Source organism: Ranitomeya variabilis, chromosome 7 (genome assembly GCF_051348905.1).
Source record: "Ranitomeya variabilis isolate aRanVar5 chromosome 7, aRanVar5.hap1, whole genome shotgun sequence".
NCBI lineage: Eukaryota > Metazoa > Chordata > Amphibia > Anura > Dendrobatidae > Ranitomeya > Ranitomeya variabilis.
Genome location: NC_135238.1, coordinates 8,565,881 through 8,584,440, shown reverse-complemented (window position 1 = coordinate 8,584,440; position 18,560 = coordinate 8,565,881). Strand labels below are relative to the sequence as shown.

The 18,560-nt window shown below is 46.4% G+C and overlaps 1 protein-coding gene across 2 annotated transcripts in view; it reads left to right on the top strand.

Annotated features, from left to right (window-relative positions):
* Nucleotides 1-18,560, top strand: part of LOC143785146 (up-regulator of cell proliferation-like) — a 73,332-nt gene that overhangs the window by 7,053 nt on the left and 47,719 nt on the right. Inside the window, exon 1 of one of the 2 annotated variants that reach the window (XM_077273829.1) lies at nt 11,625-11,795. The exons of the other annotated variant lie outside the window; for it this stretch is intronic. The gene's annotated coding sequence lies outside the window, so the exon portion shown is untranslated. Of the gene's footprint in view, nt 1-11,624; nt 11,796-18,560 lie in introns of those variants that run through there. 2 annotated transcript variants of the gene reach the window in all.

Genomic DNA, 18,560 nt, shown 5'->3' with positions numbered 1-18,560 from the left:
ACCGACCTGACACTGGCTGTAGTCACTGAGCACAATCCTGATCACAGGTATCAGTGTAATCAGTATAACGGCACCGACCTGACACTGTCTGTAGTCACTGAGCACAATCCTGATCACAGGTATCAGTGTAATCAGTATAACGGCACCGACCTGACACTGTCTGTAGTCACTGAGCACAATCCTCATCACAGGTATCAGTGTAATCAGTATAACGGCACCGACCTGACACTGTCTGTAGTCACTGCGCACAATCCTGATCACAGGTATCAGTGTAATCAGTATAACGGCACCGACCTGACACTGTCTGTAGTCACTGAGCACAATCCTCATCACAGGTATCAGTGTAATCAGTATAACGGCACCGACCTGACACTGGCTGTAGTCACTGAGCACAATCCTGATCACAGGTATCAGTGTAATCAGTATAACGGCACCGACCTGACACTGTCTGTAGTGTTATGACCCCAATGGCAGAGGGTCTCAGGAATCAATACCAAGTCTGCAAACACAAAAAAACAGCTCATAGGGCAGTGGTAACTGGGCTGACCATATATATCTAACGCAAGAAAGAAAGACAGTATCAGATCGGCACTGAACGAGCTGTCATAAAGCAATCCAGCTGCGAGGCTAATAACTTCTTCAAAAGTCAGACGGAGTCAGCTACTAGTGAAGTGGGGGCGGTGCTCTGCAGCTAAAGTCAATGATTCACATGAGAATGAAGATAAAGAAAGAATGCGGCACTCACCCGGTTTCTTCCACTGTAGTTAATTCTTTATTGAATGTGGCAATCCATGTTCAACACGGCACAATACAGGCTAAGGCATGGGGAGGGAGCAGTGGGGGAGTGTGCAGAGACAAGACGGACGACGGCCGTTTCACGCTCAGGCGCTTCTACGGGTCCATGTGAGTTGTGCTTATGATGTCAGTTCCTTTAGTAGGGTTAGACACCAGACATATAACATGTGCAATCAATTAGAACAATTAAAAACAACAACATACTTTTATCTCTGCATTCTATGCGGATTACAGGAAGACTGCCATATCCAATTTGTCATTAAGCCCCCAGGGACCTTGTGCGTTTGTTCTTAGGATCCAACGAGCTTCGCGTTGTAACAAAAGCTTATTGTGATCACCGCCTTGCTGAGGGGATTTAACTATCTCTAGCCCAGCAAAGCTCAGTGAGCTTGGATCACCACCATGCATTTCTTGTATATGCTTGACTAAACGCACTCTTCCCTTCCCTGTGAGAATGGAGTTGAAGTGCTCCCGGAATCGTACCATTAGGGGCCTAATTGTCTTCCCGATATAAAATCGGTTACAAGGACAGAAAATTACATATACCAGAAATTTACTTTTACAGGTTATAAAGTCTCTCACTGTGTGATATATCGTACCAATTTTTAGAGGGTTATCAATTTTGTGTAGATGACACATGCTGCACCCACCACATTTAAAGTTGCCCTGCGGAAGGGATTTTTTCATCCAGTTGTTATTACTAATCGTAAGGCGATTTTTTACCACCAAGTCTCCTATATTGACTGAACGTTTATAAGCAAAACGAGGGGTGCACACTGGTAGATTTCTGAAATCTGAATCATTACTGATTATATGCCAATTTCTACGAATGGCTGCGTGGATTTCATTATTAAGGGGACTATGTTTGAATGTAAAATTAAAAGTACCGTTTTTATTGTGGCCATCCCCCCTATTTGATTTTTTCGATTTTTTCGTGCCGTTACTACCCTTTCTCAATAGGTCCATTTGGGATAACTTAGCCGCCCGTGATTCTGCTTGTTGCAGGACATGAGTTGGATAACCCCTATTTTTAAACCGCAGCTTTAAATCCTGTATTTGGTGCTGATAGCTATCCTCACAATTATTGATTTTCCTCAATCTTACCATCTGGCTGTAGGGAATGCTGTTTAAAGTATGGTTTGGGTGAGCACTCTGAAAATGAAGAACATTATTAGTTGCGGTTATTTTTCTATGAACACTCGTTTTTAATAATCCCTCCCTGATTTCTATTTTCACATCAAGGAACTCTAGCTCCTTGTCGCTATAAACAGATGTGAATCTCATATTCTCATTGTTGTTTTCATTCAAAAATGCCACAAAATTATTAAAGGTTTGCTCACCCCCATCCCACACGATGAAAACATCATCCGCAAACCGAAGGTATAGACGAATGTGTTTCAGATAAGGGTTTTGGGATCCGGTGACGTGCTTCTCCTCGAACGCTGCGAGGAACAGGTTCGCGAAAACGCACGCCACCGGAGTACCCATCGCGGTACCAACCTTTTGGCTGTACCACTTGTCCAAAAATTTGAAGGCATTATTAGATAACACAAAATCTAATCCCTCTAAGATGAACGAGATAAACTCTTGATCCTTTTCTGTGTGCGACAGAATACATTGAATCGCTTCTAAACCCTTTTTTTGCGGGATTCTCGTATACAGGTTGACGATGTCAATGAAGGCTAGGGCAAAAGTAGGTTGCCAACAAAAATCTTTGAGGGCTAACAAAAAGTCACCTGAGTCTTTAACAAACGAAGGTATTTCCGCCAATAATGGTTTTAGTAGCCAGTCTAAAAATTGGGAGAGAGGCTCTGTGATAGAATTTTTTCCGGACACAATTGGGCGTCCTGGGGGCTTTTCTGCATTTTTGTGAACCTTAGGGATACTGTACCAGTTTGGAAACTGTGGGAATTCAGGTATTAGTTTCTCAGCTCTTTTTTGTGTGATAGACCCTTTCTCTACATACTTACGCAAGAATGATCTTAATTTCGTTTTAATGCCATTGGTGGGGTTGCTTTTTAATACCGAGTATGTGTTCGAATCATTCAGCTGTGATAATGCCTCTTCAACATAATAGGTCTGTAGTCACTGAGCACAATCCTGATCACAGGTATCAGTGTAATCAGTATAACGGCTCCGACCTGAAAATGTCTGTAGTCACTGAGCACAATCCTAATCACAGGTATCAGTGTAATGGAACCATCCTGACACTGTCTGTAGTCACTGAGCACAATCCTGATCACAGGTATGTGTAATCAGCATAACGGCACTGACCTGACACTGTCTGTAGTCACTGAGCACAATCCTGATCATAGGTATCAGTGTAATCAGTATAACGGCACTGACCTGACACTGTCTGTAGTCACTGAGCACAATCCTGATCCCAGGTATCAGTGTAATCAGTATAACGGCACCGACCTGACACTGTTGTCACTGAGCACAATCCTGATCACAGGTATCAGTGTAATCAGTATAACGGCGCTGACCTGTCACTGTCTGTAGTCACTGCGCACAATCCTGATCACAGGTATCAGTGTAATCAGTATAACAGCTCCGACCTGACACTGTCTGTAGTGTTATGACCCCAATGGCAGAGGGTCTCAGGAATCAATACCAAGTCTGCAAACACAAAAAAACAGCTCATAGGGCAGTGGTAACTGGGCTGACCATATATATCTAATCCTAGCACCACAAATAGAAGTAGCCGGGGAACGTGCCTACGTTGGTTCTAGACGTCTCGCGCCAGCCGGAGAACTAACAAACCTAGAAGGGAAAAGAAAGACCTTTCTTGCCTCCAGAGAAAAGACACCAAAAGTTGGATACAAGCCCCCAACAAATAATAACGGTGAGGTAAGAGGAAAAGACAAACATAAGAATGAGCTAGGTATTTAGCAAAGAGAGGCCCACTAGCTAATAGCAGAATATAGAAAGATGACTTATATGGTCAGCAAAAACCCTATTAAAATATCCATGCTGGATATTCAAGAACCCCCGAACCGTCTAACGGCCGGGGGGAGAACACCAGCCCCCTAGAGCTTCCAGCAAGGTCAGAAATCACATTTAGTACAAGCTGGACAAAAATAGTAGCAAAGCAAGTAACTCGAAAAACAAAGAAGCAAGACTTAGCTTAATTTTGCAAGAGCCAGGACCAGCAGACAGGAGCAACAGAAGGATCTGATTACAACGATGCCAGGCACTGGACTAAGGATCCAGGAAGTTAATATAGCGACACCCCTGGACTAACGACCCAGGTGAGTGCCAAACAGAAAAAAGACAATCCCAGAGTCATACCACTAGTGACCACAAGAGGGAGCCAAAAAGTCTAATTCACAACAGTACCCCCCCCTTAAGGAGGGGTCACCGAACCCTCACCAAGACCACCAGGGCGATCAGGATGAGCAGCGTGAAAGGCACGAACTAAATCGGCCGCATGCACATCAGAGGCAACCACCCAGGAATTATCCTCCTGACCATAGCCCTTCCACTTGACCAGATACTGAAGCCTCCGCCTGGAGGGACGAGAATCCAAGATCTTCTCCACCACGTACTCCAACTCGCCCTCAACCAACACCGGAGCAGGAGGCTCAGCAGAAGGAACCACAGGTACAACGTACCGCCGCAACAAAGACCTATGGAACACGTTGTGAATGGCAAATGACACAGGAAGATCCAAGCGAAAGGACACAGGATTAAGGATTTCCAATATCTTGTAAGGACCGATGAAGCGAGGCTTAAATTTAGGAGAGGAGACCTTCATAGGAACAAATCGAGAAGACAGCCATGCCAAATCCCCAACACGAAGTCGGGGACCCACACCGCGGCGGCGGTTGGCAAAACGCTGAGCCTTCTCTTGTGACAACTTCAAGTTGTCCACCACATGATTCCAGATCTACTGCAACCTATCCACCACAGAATCTACCCCAGGACAGTCAGAAGGCTCCACATGTCCCGAGGAAAAACGAGGATGGAAACCAGAGTTGCAGAAAAATGGCGAAACCAATGTAGCGGAACTAGCCCGATTATTAAGGGCAAACTCAGCCAACGGCAAGAAGGTCACCCAATCATCCTGATCCGCAGAAACAAAACACCTCAAATAAGCCTCCAGAGTCTGATTAGTTCGCTCCGTTTGTCCATTAGTCTGAGGATGAAAGGCAGACGAAAACGACAACTCAATGCCCATCCTAGCACAAAAGGATCGCCAGAACCTGGAAACAAACTGGGATCCTCTGTCAGGCACAATATTCTCAGGAATGCCGTGTAAACGAACCACATTCTGAAAGAACACAGGAACCAGATCGGAAGAGGAAGGCAGCTTAGGCAAAGGTACCAAATGGACCATCTTAGAAAAGCGATCACATACCACCCAGATGACAGACATGCCCTGAGACACCGGGAGATCTGAAATGAAATCCATGGAAATGTGTGTCCAAGGCCTCTTCGGGACAGGCAAGGGCAAGAGCAACCCACTGGCACGCGAACAGCAAGGCTTAGCTCGAGCACAAGTCCCACAGGACTGCACAAACGACCGCACATCCCGTGACAAGGAAGGCCACCAAAAGGACCCAGCCACCAGATCTCTGGTGCCAAAAATTCCCGGATGCCCTGCCAACACCGAGGAATGAACCTCGGAAATGACTCTGCTGGTCCACTTATCAGGAACAAACAGTCTGTCAGGTGGACAAGAGTCAGGTCTACCAGCCTGAAATCTCTGCAACACACGTCGCAAATCCGGAGAAATGGCTGACAAGATAACTCCCTCTTTAAGAATACCAACTGGTTCTGCGACTCCCGGAGAGTCAGGCACAAAGCTCCTTGAAAGAGCATCAGCCTTCACATTCTTTGAACCTGGTAAATACGAGACCACAAAGTCAAAACGGGAGAAAAACAATGACCAGCGGGCCTGTCTAGGATTCAGGCGTTTAGCAGACTCGAGATACATCAGATTTTTGTGATCAGTCAAGACCACCACACGATGCTTAGCACCCTCGAGCCAATGACGCCACTCCTCAAATGCCCACTTCATGGCCAACAACTCCCGATTGCCAACATCATAATTCCGCTCAGCAGGCGAAAACTTCCTCGAGAAAAAGGCACAAGGTCTCATCACAGAGCAACCAGGGCCTCTCTGCGACAAAACGGCCCCTGCCCCAATCTCAGAAGCATCCACTTCAACCTGAAAGGGAAGTGAGACATCAGGCTGGCACAAAACAGGCGCCGAAGTAAACCGGCGCTTCAACTCCTGGAAAGCCTCCACGGCTGCAGGAGCCCAGTTAGCAACATCAGAACCTTTCTTGGTCATATCCGTCAAAGGTTTAGCAATGCTAGAAAAATTAGCAATAAAACGACGGTAGAAGTTAGCAAAACCCAAGAACTTCTGAAGACTCTTAACTGACGTGGGTTGAGTCCAATCATGAATAGCACGGACCTTGACTGGGTCCATCTCCACCGCAGAAGGGGAAAAAATAAACCCCAAAAAGGGAACCTTCTGTACTCCAAAGAGACACTTTGAGCCCTTAACAAATAAAGCATTCTCACGCAAAACCTGAAACACCATCCTGACCTGCTCTACATGCGAGTCCCAGTCATCAGAAAAAACCAGAATATCATCCAGATAAACGATCATAAATTTATCCAGATACTTCCGGAAAATATCATGCATAAAGGACTGAAACAGTGAAGGAGCATTAGAGAGCCCAAAAGGCATCACCAAGTACTCAAAATGACCTTCGGGCGTATTAAACGCGGTTTTCCATTCATCTCCTCGCTTAATGCGCACAAGGTTGTACGCACTACGAAGATCTATCTTGGTGAACCACTTGGCACCTTTAATTCGGGCAAACAAGTCTGACAACAGAGGCAAAGGATACTGAAATTTAACAGTGATTTTATACAAAAGCCGATAGTCAATACAAGGTCTCAAAGATCCGTCCTTCTTGGCCACAAAAAAAAATCCCGCACCAAGAGGGGAAGAGGAAGGACGGATATGCCCCTTCTCCAGAGATTCCTTGATATACGAACGCATTGCGGTATGCTCAGGTACAGACAGATTAAATAGTCTTCCCTTAGGAAATTTGCTACCTGGAATCAAATCTATGGCACAGTCACAGTCCCTATGAGGAGGCAGAACACTGGACCTGGACTCGCTGAACACATCCTGATAATCAGACAAATACTCAGGAACTTCCGAAGGAGTAGAGGAAGCAATAGACACCGGCGGGGAATCACCATGAATACCCTGACAGCCCCAACTTGACACAGACATTGCCTTCCAATCCAAGACTGGATTATGAGTCTGTAACCATGGCAGACCCAAAACGACCAAATCATGCATTTTATGCAGAACAAGAAAACGAATCACCTCCTGATGTTCAGGAGTCATGCACATGGTTACCTGTGTCCAAAACTGCGGTTTATTTTCCACCAATGGCGTAGCATCAATACCCCTCAGAGGGATAGGATTAACCAACGGCTCAAGAACAAAACCACAGCGCTTGGCAAATGACAGATCCATAAGACTCAGGGCAGCACCTGAATCCACAAACGCCATAACAGGGTAAGAGGACAATGAGCAAATTAAAGTCACAGACAAAATAAATTTAGGTTGCAAATTACCAATGGCGACAGGACTAACAACCCTTGTTAGGCGTTTAGAGCATGCTGATATAACATGTGTAGAATCACCACAGTAAAAACACAACCCATTCTGACGTCTATGATTCTTCCGCTCATTTCTGGTCTGAATTCTATCACATTGCATCAAATCAGGTGTTTGTTTAGACAACACCACCAGAGGATTAGCGGTTTTGCGCTCCCGCAAACGCCGGTCAATTTGAATAGCCAGCGCCATGGAATCATTCAGACTTGTAGGAATGGAGAAACCCACCATCACATTCTTAATGGCTTCAGAAAGGCCATTTCTGAAGTTTGCGGCCAGAGCACACTCATTCCACTGAGTAAGCACGGACTATTTCCGAAATTTTTGGCAATACACTTCAGCTTCATCCTGGCCCTGAGAAATAGCCAGCAAGGCTTTTTCTGCCTGAACCTCAAGATTGGGTTCCTCGTAAAGCAATCCGAGCGCCAGAAAAAACGCATCAATATTTGCCAATGCCGGATCTCCTGCCGCTAGCGAGAAAGCCCAATCCTGAGGGTCGCCCCGTAAAAAAGAGATAACAATTTTAACTTGCTGAACTGAGTCTCCAGATGAACGGGGTCTCAGAGATAGAAACAATTTACAATTATCCCTGAAATTCCTAAACTTAAATCGGTCTCCAGAAAACAGTTCAGGAATAGGTATTTTAGGTTCAGACATAGGACTACTGGTAACAAAATCTTGTATGCTTTGCACACGAGCAGCAAGCTGGTCCACACTTGTAATCAAGGTCTGGACATTCATGTCTGCAGCAAGCTCAAGCCACTCAGAGGTAAAGGGAAGGAAGAGAGGAAAAAAAAAAAAATAAATTCAGAATTTCCTTTCTTATATCCCACTTCTGCAATGCATTAAACATTCAATGTTGGCCTGGCATACTGTTATGACCCCAATGGCAGAGGGTCTCAGGAATCAATACCAAGTCTGCAAACACAAAAAAACAGCTCATAGGGCAGTGGTAACTGGGCTGACCATATATATCTAATCCTAGCACCACAAATAGAAGTAGCCGGGGAACGTGCCTACGTTGGTTCTAGACGTCTCGCGCCAGCCGGAGAACTAACTAACCCTAGAAGGGAAAAGAAAGACCTTTCTTGCCTCCAGAGAAAAGACCCCAAAAGTTGGATACAAGCCCCCAACAAATAATAACGGTGAGGTAAGAGGAAAAGACAAACATAAGAATGAGCTAGGTATTTAGCAAAGAGAGGCCCACTAGCTAATAGCAGAATATAGAAAGATGACTTATATGGTCAGCAAAAACCCTATTAAAATATCCACGCTGGATATTCAAGAACCCCCGAACCATCTAATGGCCGGGGGGAGAACACCAGCCCCCTAGAGCTTCCAGCAAGGTCAGAAATCACATTTAGTACAAGCTGGACAAAAATAGTAGCAAAGCAAGTAACTCAAAAAACAAAGAAGCAAGACTTAGCTTAATTTTGCAAGAGCCAGGACCAGCAGACAGGAGCAACAGAAGGATCTGATTACAACGATGCCAGGCACTGGACTAAGGATCCAGGAAGTTAATATAGCGACACCCCTGGACTAACGACCCAGGTGAGTGCCAAACAGAAAAAAGACAATCCCAGAGTCATACCACTAGTGACCACTAGAGGGAGCCAAAAAGTCTAATTCACAACACTGTAGTCACTGAGCACAATCCTGATCACAGGTATCAGTGTAATCAGTATAACGGCACTGACCTGACACTGCCTGTAGTCACTGAGCACAATCCTGATCACAGGTATCAGTGTAATCAGTATATCGGCGCCGACGTGTCACTGTCTGTAGTCACTGAGCACAAACCAGATCACAGTTATCAGTGTAATCAGTATAATGGCACCGACCTGATACTGTCTGTAGTCACAGCACAATCCTGATCACAGGTATCAATGTAATCAGTGTAATGGCACCAACCTGATGCTGTCTGTAGGCACTGAGCACAATCCTGATCACTGGTATCAGTGTAATCAGTGTAATGGCACCGACCTGACACTGTCTGTAGTCACTGAGCACAATCCTGATCACAGGTATCAGTGTAATCAGTATAACTGAACCGACCTGACACTGTCTGTAGTCACTGAGCACAATCCTGATCACAGGTATCAGTGTAATCAGTATAACGGCTCTGACCTGACACTGTCTGTAGTCACTGAGCACAATTCTGATCACAGGTATCAGTGTAATCAGTATAATGGCACCGACCTGACACTGTCTGTAGTCACTGAGCACAATCCTGATCACAGGTATCAATGTAATCAATATAACGGCACCGACCTGACACTGTCTGTAGTCACTGAGCACAATCCTGATCACAGGTATCAGTGTAATCAGTATAACGGCACCGACCTGACACTGTCTGTAGTCACTGAGCACAATCCTGATGACAGGTATCAGTGTAATCAGTATAACAGCACCGACCTGACACTGTCTGTAGTCACTGAGCACAATCCTGATCACAGGTATCAGTGTAATCAGTATAACGGCGCCGACCTGACACTGTAGTTACTGAGCACAGTCCTGCTGAAAGGGGCCGTTTAAAGGCTTCTGATTGACGGCAGCACTCATGTGACATAAAGCCACTGGGAGACAACGCTTACAATACTGGGACGGTACTGGTCCAGGACATCAGTTTGTTGATTTAATAGACAAAAATATCTTTAGCTGCACGTGGAACAATGAGTGTGGAGCTGAGCGATGAGGGTCAGGCCCAGACTGGGACTAAAATTCAGCCCTGGCTTTTGAAGGTACACAGGCCCACTTGTCACATGGTGACTGTATAATATCTTTGTACACTTGTAGGTTACAAGAAGTGAGGGGAGTGTAACACGACTATATAACATATAATCACAGCTGTAGCCAGCATTACAGCTCAGTCCTATGTATTGCTTTTATTTGCAGTACCAAGAAAAGCCGCTACTTTACCTACATAACTGGATCTCGTAGATAATGAAGGGATTTTAACGACCAAAGGCTATGGAACCTCATTCTGATGCTCCATAAACTTTGCCTACAGCCACTTTTGGTTCCGCTGCGCAGCACGAGACCCAGTGACTCTGAAGAGCGGTGACATCAGTAACGTCACCGCTCTTTAGATATTCTGGGTCTTGCGCTGAGCTCGGTGACTGTGAAGAGCGGTATTGTTACTATTGTCACCGCTCTTCAGAGTTGCTGGGTCTCGCCAGGTCTGGGCTGGTAATGGGGGTGTCTGATAGACACCTCTCCATTACTAACACCAGGGTTGATGTCAGCTGACATCAACCCTAAAAATCATTCTGGGTCTTGCGCTGAGCTCGGTGACTGTGAAGAGCGGTATTGTTACTATTGTCACCGCTCTTCAGAGTTGCTGGGTCTCGCCAGGTCTGGGCTGGTAATGGGGGTGTCTGATAGACACCTCTCCATTACTAACACCAGGGTTGATGTCAGCTGACATCAACCCTAAAAATCATTACACATACCAGAAATAAATGCTCTGGTGGCTGGGTAAAGCAGTACCGTTGGCTCTATTCCCTGGCGCCGGGTGCTAACTACAACTGTCATCATCCTTGCCTGATCTCCCTGCGATCAGTGAGCCCAGGCAATGCTGATGACTGTTGTAGTTAGTCACTTTCCTACCTGTGTATGTATCCGCAGAGCATCACTTCCCTACCTGTGCATGTATCTGTATCCCTATTAAGCTGGCTCTTTCCCAGGGACACAATGATATCCCGGGGCGAGCTCTGGTTGCAGTATAGAGCTCAAGTAGCTCAGGTCGGGAATGCGAGCCTACAGCATACAGCAGCTATCACAGGAGCACAAGTCCATACTGAATGAGTGCGCTCCTGAATGTGCACCTTCTAAGTCTGCCCCACGCTGCCCTGATGCACCAATCAGCATCAGGCCAATTGCAGCCTGTCAACCAATCAAAGCACGGAGCTGCACAGCCCAGAGACTGCCACTCCCCTGATACTCCCAGTACACAACGTACCTTCGAAGTGCAAACTCGCTGGCAGGACAGGTGACGATGCAGAATACTGCACGATTGCGGCATTGACAGTGGTGGAGCATGCGCGGATCGAGCATCCTACTACGGACACCGGCCCTTCTGGCATTTGCCAGAAGAGCCGGATGCTCAGTCCGGCCCTGATGAGAGGTGACAGGTCTAAGGAAGCTTCTGATAGTTGATAGTGTCATCCTGTAGTTCACAGGAAGTCAGCAAGTGATGTCCTCTATGTATCCAGGACTGGTCAGGACCCGTAGAAGCGCAAGGGAGCGCGAAACGGCCGTCATCTGATTTTTTTCATTCCCGTTCTACACCCCTGCTGCCTAAGATGTTTTAAATCGTCACAATAAAGATTGGATTTTAGAAACGGTGAGTGCCACCCTTTTTCTCTTCAGTATATGGATTTATGCAATTGCTTACAGGGTTTGGCACCCGTGAATCTGAAAGGGCTGTGTATTTGATGTGGTAATCACACACAGTGGATATTTGGGCTCAGTTGTTGCAGCGGTGCAGGATTCTCTCCTCTATAGTATTGATTCTGTTGAGACTGTTTTTAATAATTAGCTTCATTGACTAATGACTAGTGATGAGAGAATACATTCAGCACTATTTGTTACTCGAATGAATAGTACGCTCTTCGGGCTATTCGTTAATCGCTTTATTTGCAGCCAATGAACATGCTGGGCTGGTTTGCCAATTACAGTAATGCCGGCGCCATCTTTGGTGTGGCATTACTGAGATTGGCTGGTCTTTCAACGTCAACATCACGTGAAGATTAGTTCTCTGTTAGTTGGAGATAGCGTAGTGAGGGATTTAATACGAGGGAGAGTGAAAGGCGGGCACCAGGGTGTTCTCACCTCATCATTGCAAGTACATGCTGCAGATCTCTGCTAGTTTGCATTGTGTTGTATAGATTAGGAACAGACTGTGGGATTATTGAGAGATAGGCATGGTTTCATCCACTACCATAATATACAAAGCAGCTCTTTCTGGAGCCAAATAATATTAGTACTAGCATATAAACTAATAGCAAAGCCACAAAAGAGGACTAAAATCCTCCAAAAATTAAAAAACACACAGCAGAAAAGAAGGCAGAACCGCTTACCTGCACAGGTCTTTAAACAAAAGCACTACAGGATGCAGCCAGCCCATATAGCAAGACAAAAACATCTGGTCTTGTATACAGAGGTGTTCGCACTGGGATGCATTGAGAGAGTGCTGGCCAGCCTGCTTAATGGAATAGTAGGGGAGAAACTAATAGGCTGAGAACCAGACACTATGCATTTCTTTATGTGAACAGCGCCCTATGCAAGCCTTTATTGTGCAAATGTATACTAAGGAGTCACCTCCTCCATGAATGGGTAGGTGGTGAGTGGCTGTCTTTTTAGTATTTTGCACCTGTGTTGCCAACATCTTGCTATATAGGCTGGCTGAATCTTATAGTGCATTTTTTTAAAGTACCAGCATATACTAAACAATTTTTTTTGGAGTTCCTGTACATAATATTCCTGCGTACCAGCATATACCAAATCACTTTTTTTACAGCTAAATAATATTAATCAGTGCCAGCATATAGTAACATCCTTTTTAAAAGCTAATTGCTAAATAATATTCCTTGCCTGTTGCTGAAATAGCTAATATTTATCTAGCAGTTGTGCGACTGGCGCAAAGCCTACAGAGATATGCAAACGTCACTGTTTACCAGTAATTTCCCCGAGTCTGCTGTAGGCATGTCTCATAAAGGTGATATAAATAAATAATTTGCTATTGGTTAAATAAAAAGCATATACTTATCTAGCAATTGTGCGACTTTCGCAAAGCCTGCAAAGATACGCAAAAGTCACTATTTACCAGTAATTTTCCTTACTCTGCTGTTGACATGTCTCATAAAGGCGACATAAAAAAAAAAATTCTATTGGTTAAATAAATAGCGTATCTAGTAGTTGTACAACTGGCATAAAACCTGCTGAGCTATGGAAACGTCACAATTTACCAGTGGCAATAATTTTCCTTAGTCTGTTGTTGCCGTGAGTCACAACGGTGATATAAAAAAAATACTAACTTTCTATTGGTTAAATAAATAGCATATCTTTATCTAGCAGTTGTGCACAGATATGCAAACATTGCCATGTGTAATAAAGCTGAGATCTGAAAAAACATACCCACACATTGCTAGATACAGGGAATTTGTACATAACACAGTGCAGCGGGTTGGTGCAGTGTGACAGATAATCAGGGACCACAGAAAGTTCAACATAAATGGGGTCTTTATTTTCAGAACTCACACACAGGACTGATGCCCTCGAATCACAGCTGGGTTTCCACAAACACAGTCCAGAGTTCAGAACGCAAATCCCTTTACCATAGACAATGGCTCTGCCATGTCTTTTGGGTGTGTCAGCCACCTGGAAGTCCCTAGCTCTGGGTGCACAGAGTCACCTGCTCTGCAGCTTGCAAATTCCAACACTCACACACCCAAAGCAAAAACTGACAGATTTAAGTGGAATCATGGCCATAGAGCTACTTCCAAAACTCAGAGTGGAGAGAGGAATTCGCCCCACTACCAAACTTTCAAATTCCTGTAAAAATAAAAGCACTTAACTCACAGGCATCCTGCTGTGAACACAAGGCACTCCAGCGGGTTTAATAAGACTTTGTCCGCATCCTGGGGGACACATATCGACCCTCGCATATGATCTCTCTCACTACTTCACAGAGAGTACTGGTTAAAAATAAAGCCAGGAAATTTCTTTTCATAAGCATTATGCATTCAATATGACAAAGGGTGACGTTAAGGGACATGGATGTGGTAGTGCCCGCCAAGGCTGTGTGACAGATCAGAAGGTGACTATCTCATTCTAGCTTCCTGTCTAAATTTGGTCAGTGCACTACACCACTGCATTCTGTAATGCTGTAGATAAGCCCCCGAAGTATCCTGAAAGATAAGAAAAACAGGTTATATTATTCTCACCCAGGGGCGGTCCCGCTGCGGTCCGGTCCGATGGGCATCGCGGTCCGGGTCCGGCACCTCCTATCTTCATACGATGTCATCTTCTTCTTGTCTTCTTGCCCCGGCTCCTGCGCAGGTGTACTTTGTCTGTCCTGTTGAGGGCAGAGCAAAGAACTGCAGTGCACAGGCACTGGGCCTCTGACCTTTCCCGGCGCCTGCGCATTGCAGTACTTTGCTGCGTCCTCAACAGGACAGATCAGTACACCTGTGCAGGAGCTGGGGCAAGAAGACAAGAAGAGGATGACATCGTATGAAGATGGAAGGCGCTGGACCCGGACCGCGATGCCCATCGGACTGGACCGTGATGCCCATCAGACCGGACCTCAGCAGGACCGCCCCTGGGTGAGTATAATCTAATCTGTTATTCTTATCTTTCATGACACATCAGGGCTTATCTACAGCATTACAGAATGAGATAAGCCCCTGATGCCGGTGTACTTAGTTTATAGGCCATTTTTGAGGTGACAGATTCCCTTTAAAGAGGGTCATGAGTAGAGTTGAGCGAATATGCGCGGGTCTCTGCTTATTCGTCAAGCTATAGGAGGAAAAGATATTGCGGTCTTAAGAAGCGCTGAAGCAAAATGGGACAAGGCAATTAAAGATTAAAAGCACAGACCTTTATTAAAACACTCCACAATGTGTTTAAATAGCGGCACGCTATCTTCATCAGGTGGTATTTCATACCACCTGGTGAAGATAGCATGCTGCTAGTGAAACATGTTGTGGAGTGTTTTAATAAAGGTCTGTGTTTTTCATTTTTAATTGCCTTGTCCCATTTTGCCTCAGCGCTTCTTAAGACCGCCTGTCACACAGCCGCGACACATGCAGCTGCGCAGCTGAATAGCTTATCAGCCGGCGCGATCCAGGAAGCCAGGTTCCCCCTGCAGCTTATTCGGTAATCACTATAGCTTGCCGAATAAGCAGGGACCCAAGCAGATGCGCTCAACTCTAATCATGAGAACGTGGAGTGTAGTGATGCCGAAACATTTGAGCACCAATGTCCAGGAGAAAGCCATGTTGAGGAAGGTCAATTTATGTCTGAAAAGGTGGAGGATAATCATGACGCACAGTTGCCATCAGACCAGCCTAAAATTGCAACTTAGAAGGAGGATCAGATCGATGAATTGAAAGACGACATGGTCGATGATGAGGCCACTGATCCAACCTGGCACATTGGCACGCCTAGCGGGCACAGCAGTGCAGAGAGGGATGGATTCGTAACACGAAAACAGGCAAGAAGAGGTAGTGGTTTGACCAGAGGGAGAACTCGGTCAACTGTTCCACAGAGCCCACCCACTCGGCTAGATAACAGGTCAAGGGTGCATTGTTCCCCTGTATGGCAGTTTTTTTTCTGAAAGTCCTTCAGACAAAACAACTGGAATTTGCAGCATCTGCGATACCAAGCTGAGAAGAGGCAAGAACACTGCCAACCTGAGCAACACCAGCATGCAAAAGCACATGGCAACCAAGCACCACAGTAGGTGGGCAGAACACCTGGGTACAAAATCTGTGTCTAAGGGTGAAACCACTGCCCTTCCCCTGTGTTACGGCCTTCCCAATCTGCTGTCCAGGAAGGAGGCGCTGAGGCCTCCTGTCCACAACCTGCAGTTGCACAGACACAACAGTCAGCAACCACATCCAGTTCATTGTCCCAGCACAGCGTTCAGTTGTCCCTTGTCAGCATATATGACTATTCACAAATTGTTACTTAGATAGGGCATACATATTCGTTACCTCTTTACATTGTCCGGTGCTGGACGAAGACCATTGCTGACTTTTTCAGGCTCCTGAGACTTCTTATTAAACTGTCACTTCCCTTAAATTTTCTAAATTTGAGTCCTAAACAAAATGGTTGTGGGATATTGGACAGTTTCTGTATATTTTAAGCAGGTCTAAGAGACTGGGCTAAAACTCTCCACAGACCTATTCAGGTCGCAGCCTTAGACTAAGTTCACATTGCATTGTAAGCAGTCCGTTAGACGGACTTCGTTACACCGCGGCATAACGCGGTGTAACGCGCTGCTTTAACGCAATGTGAACTTAGCCTTACACATATTGGAGCATGGTCATTGCCATGCTAATGCAGCGCCCCAGGGTTCTGGTTGTTGCAGTAATGTAATTGTCCTCTAGGGGAGAGTGATGTTGCGTTTGGAGGCAAAGAAGGATAACTGCATCCAGGTATCACAAACATGCAACACATTTCACACTCCAGGCCACCAGGGGGAGCTCTTGCTCCTATTTATTAGGTCACTCCCCACATAGGTAAAACTGGTCGCCTGTAGGGAAAGTTAGTCGGTTGCTGGCTGAGCTCAGCTCAGTTAGTTGGTCCCTGACAGGGGTGGGATCCTGTCAGAGAATGAAGGAGAAAGGACACGGAGCTGTGCATGCCCTGACAGCTGCAGCTCCTAGAAAGAGACATCGAAGGCAGAACTGTATTGCAGCAAGCGTGAAGGCAGTCATAGCAAAGGAGTGGATACCAGAAGGGGACCAGCCCTACACAGGCTGCCTCCTTCTGAGGTGCAGGATCCCGGTAGCCGGAACACCGAGGGAGTAACGACCTTTATGCCTTGCTCCAGAGACTGGCAGGACAGCTAATTGCAAGTTACCTGTACGCCCTACACCCAGGAGGCACGGTGGCAACCTATGGAGGCCGGGGCATGCTAGAGTCCCTATAAACCGCCTCAAGCCACTAGTCATACGGGTTTGTCCTATCCTATATGGGGGACAGAGAGAAAGACACTACATCTGTGAGGACCTTATGTGAAGCCTTAGGCAGTAAGGAACTACAACACTGCAGCGCAAGGGAAGGCTACTGATTTGCACCTGGACAAGGGAACTCTGGACTTGCCTCCACGCCGGCCGGACTCTGCCTGCCCTGTGATCGGATGCCCTGGACTGTGGATGCTGAAGTCTTCAGTAAAGGTAAAGAGACTGCAACCTTGTGTCCTCGTTCTTCTCTGCGCCTCTCACCATTAACCATCTACACACCGGGAGCCCTGGGGACATACTTCACCTGTGGGAAGGTATACCATCTAGCTGCCATAACATCACCCCAGCGGACCCCTTGAAGCAGCGTCGGTCACCCTGTCCGAATACCACAGGTGGCATCACGAACATTCCCCTTAAAGACCTTTCCCTGTTACACGGACGTCCCATGGCCATGGACCGGGTCAGCCACCGTGACATCCCCGAGGGAATCGAAGTACCCGGTACCGAGTACCCCGTTGCCCCATGGGGGCGCTCCACTAAGGCCTTTACCTGAGCTCTGTAACAATGCCTGTCACCTGATTAATATTCTCCACAGACCTCGACACTCTCTGGGACATATCCTGGAAATACTCCATTGTTGCTCAACACCATGCAAAAGATTCATTCTGCCTGCTTGGGTAGTTTCCAGAAGAAGTGCTTGGTCTTGTGCAGATTGGTCAATGGCTCTCCTGGCTCTTTCCCTTGAGGAGGCTGCTTCCAAGTAAGATGAGGCTTGTACATGTTCCTGACACCACAGATGCCACAATGATATCTCACTGAGTACAGATAATGTAGTAGATGTGCAATGATATGGTGGCCGATGCTGCAGTTCAGGTCCTCTGGGGCAGATCGTGATGCAGAATTGGTACAGCTTTCCACGGGTAGAGCTAAGCCCCAGGACAGTTATGGTGTTAAATGAGATGATAGGTGTTGTATTGCAGGGCAGGTGATGCAGAAATAATTCTGAGGATACAGCAGGGTGCAGTTCTCCACAGTTTACTCACAGTTCTTAGAAGCAGTCCCCAGCCAGGGTGCTGTGTCCTCCGGGTCTGTGGTCCAGCCAGCTCTCAGGAAATTTGGGTGCACCTTTTCAGGACCCCTTTCTCATGTTCCTTTCCTGGCCGTCTCGCTGCACTGGCTCCCCCTCTCCTGCCCTGTGCCTCACAGTGTCCCAAGCCCGCAGCCTCGGATCTTGTCAGGTAACGTATTTCTAGTCCCCTTGGTCCTATGTGGCTGCCTTTTCAGGGAATATGTGTGGATGTGATTGTGGCACGTACAGATACCACAGCCAGTTTGCTAGCTGAGCCTTGTCGTCCTCTACTAGTCTTGGGGGGCTGGTTCTCCTTCTGTGACCTGGTCCCTCCACACAACTACGG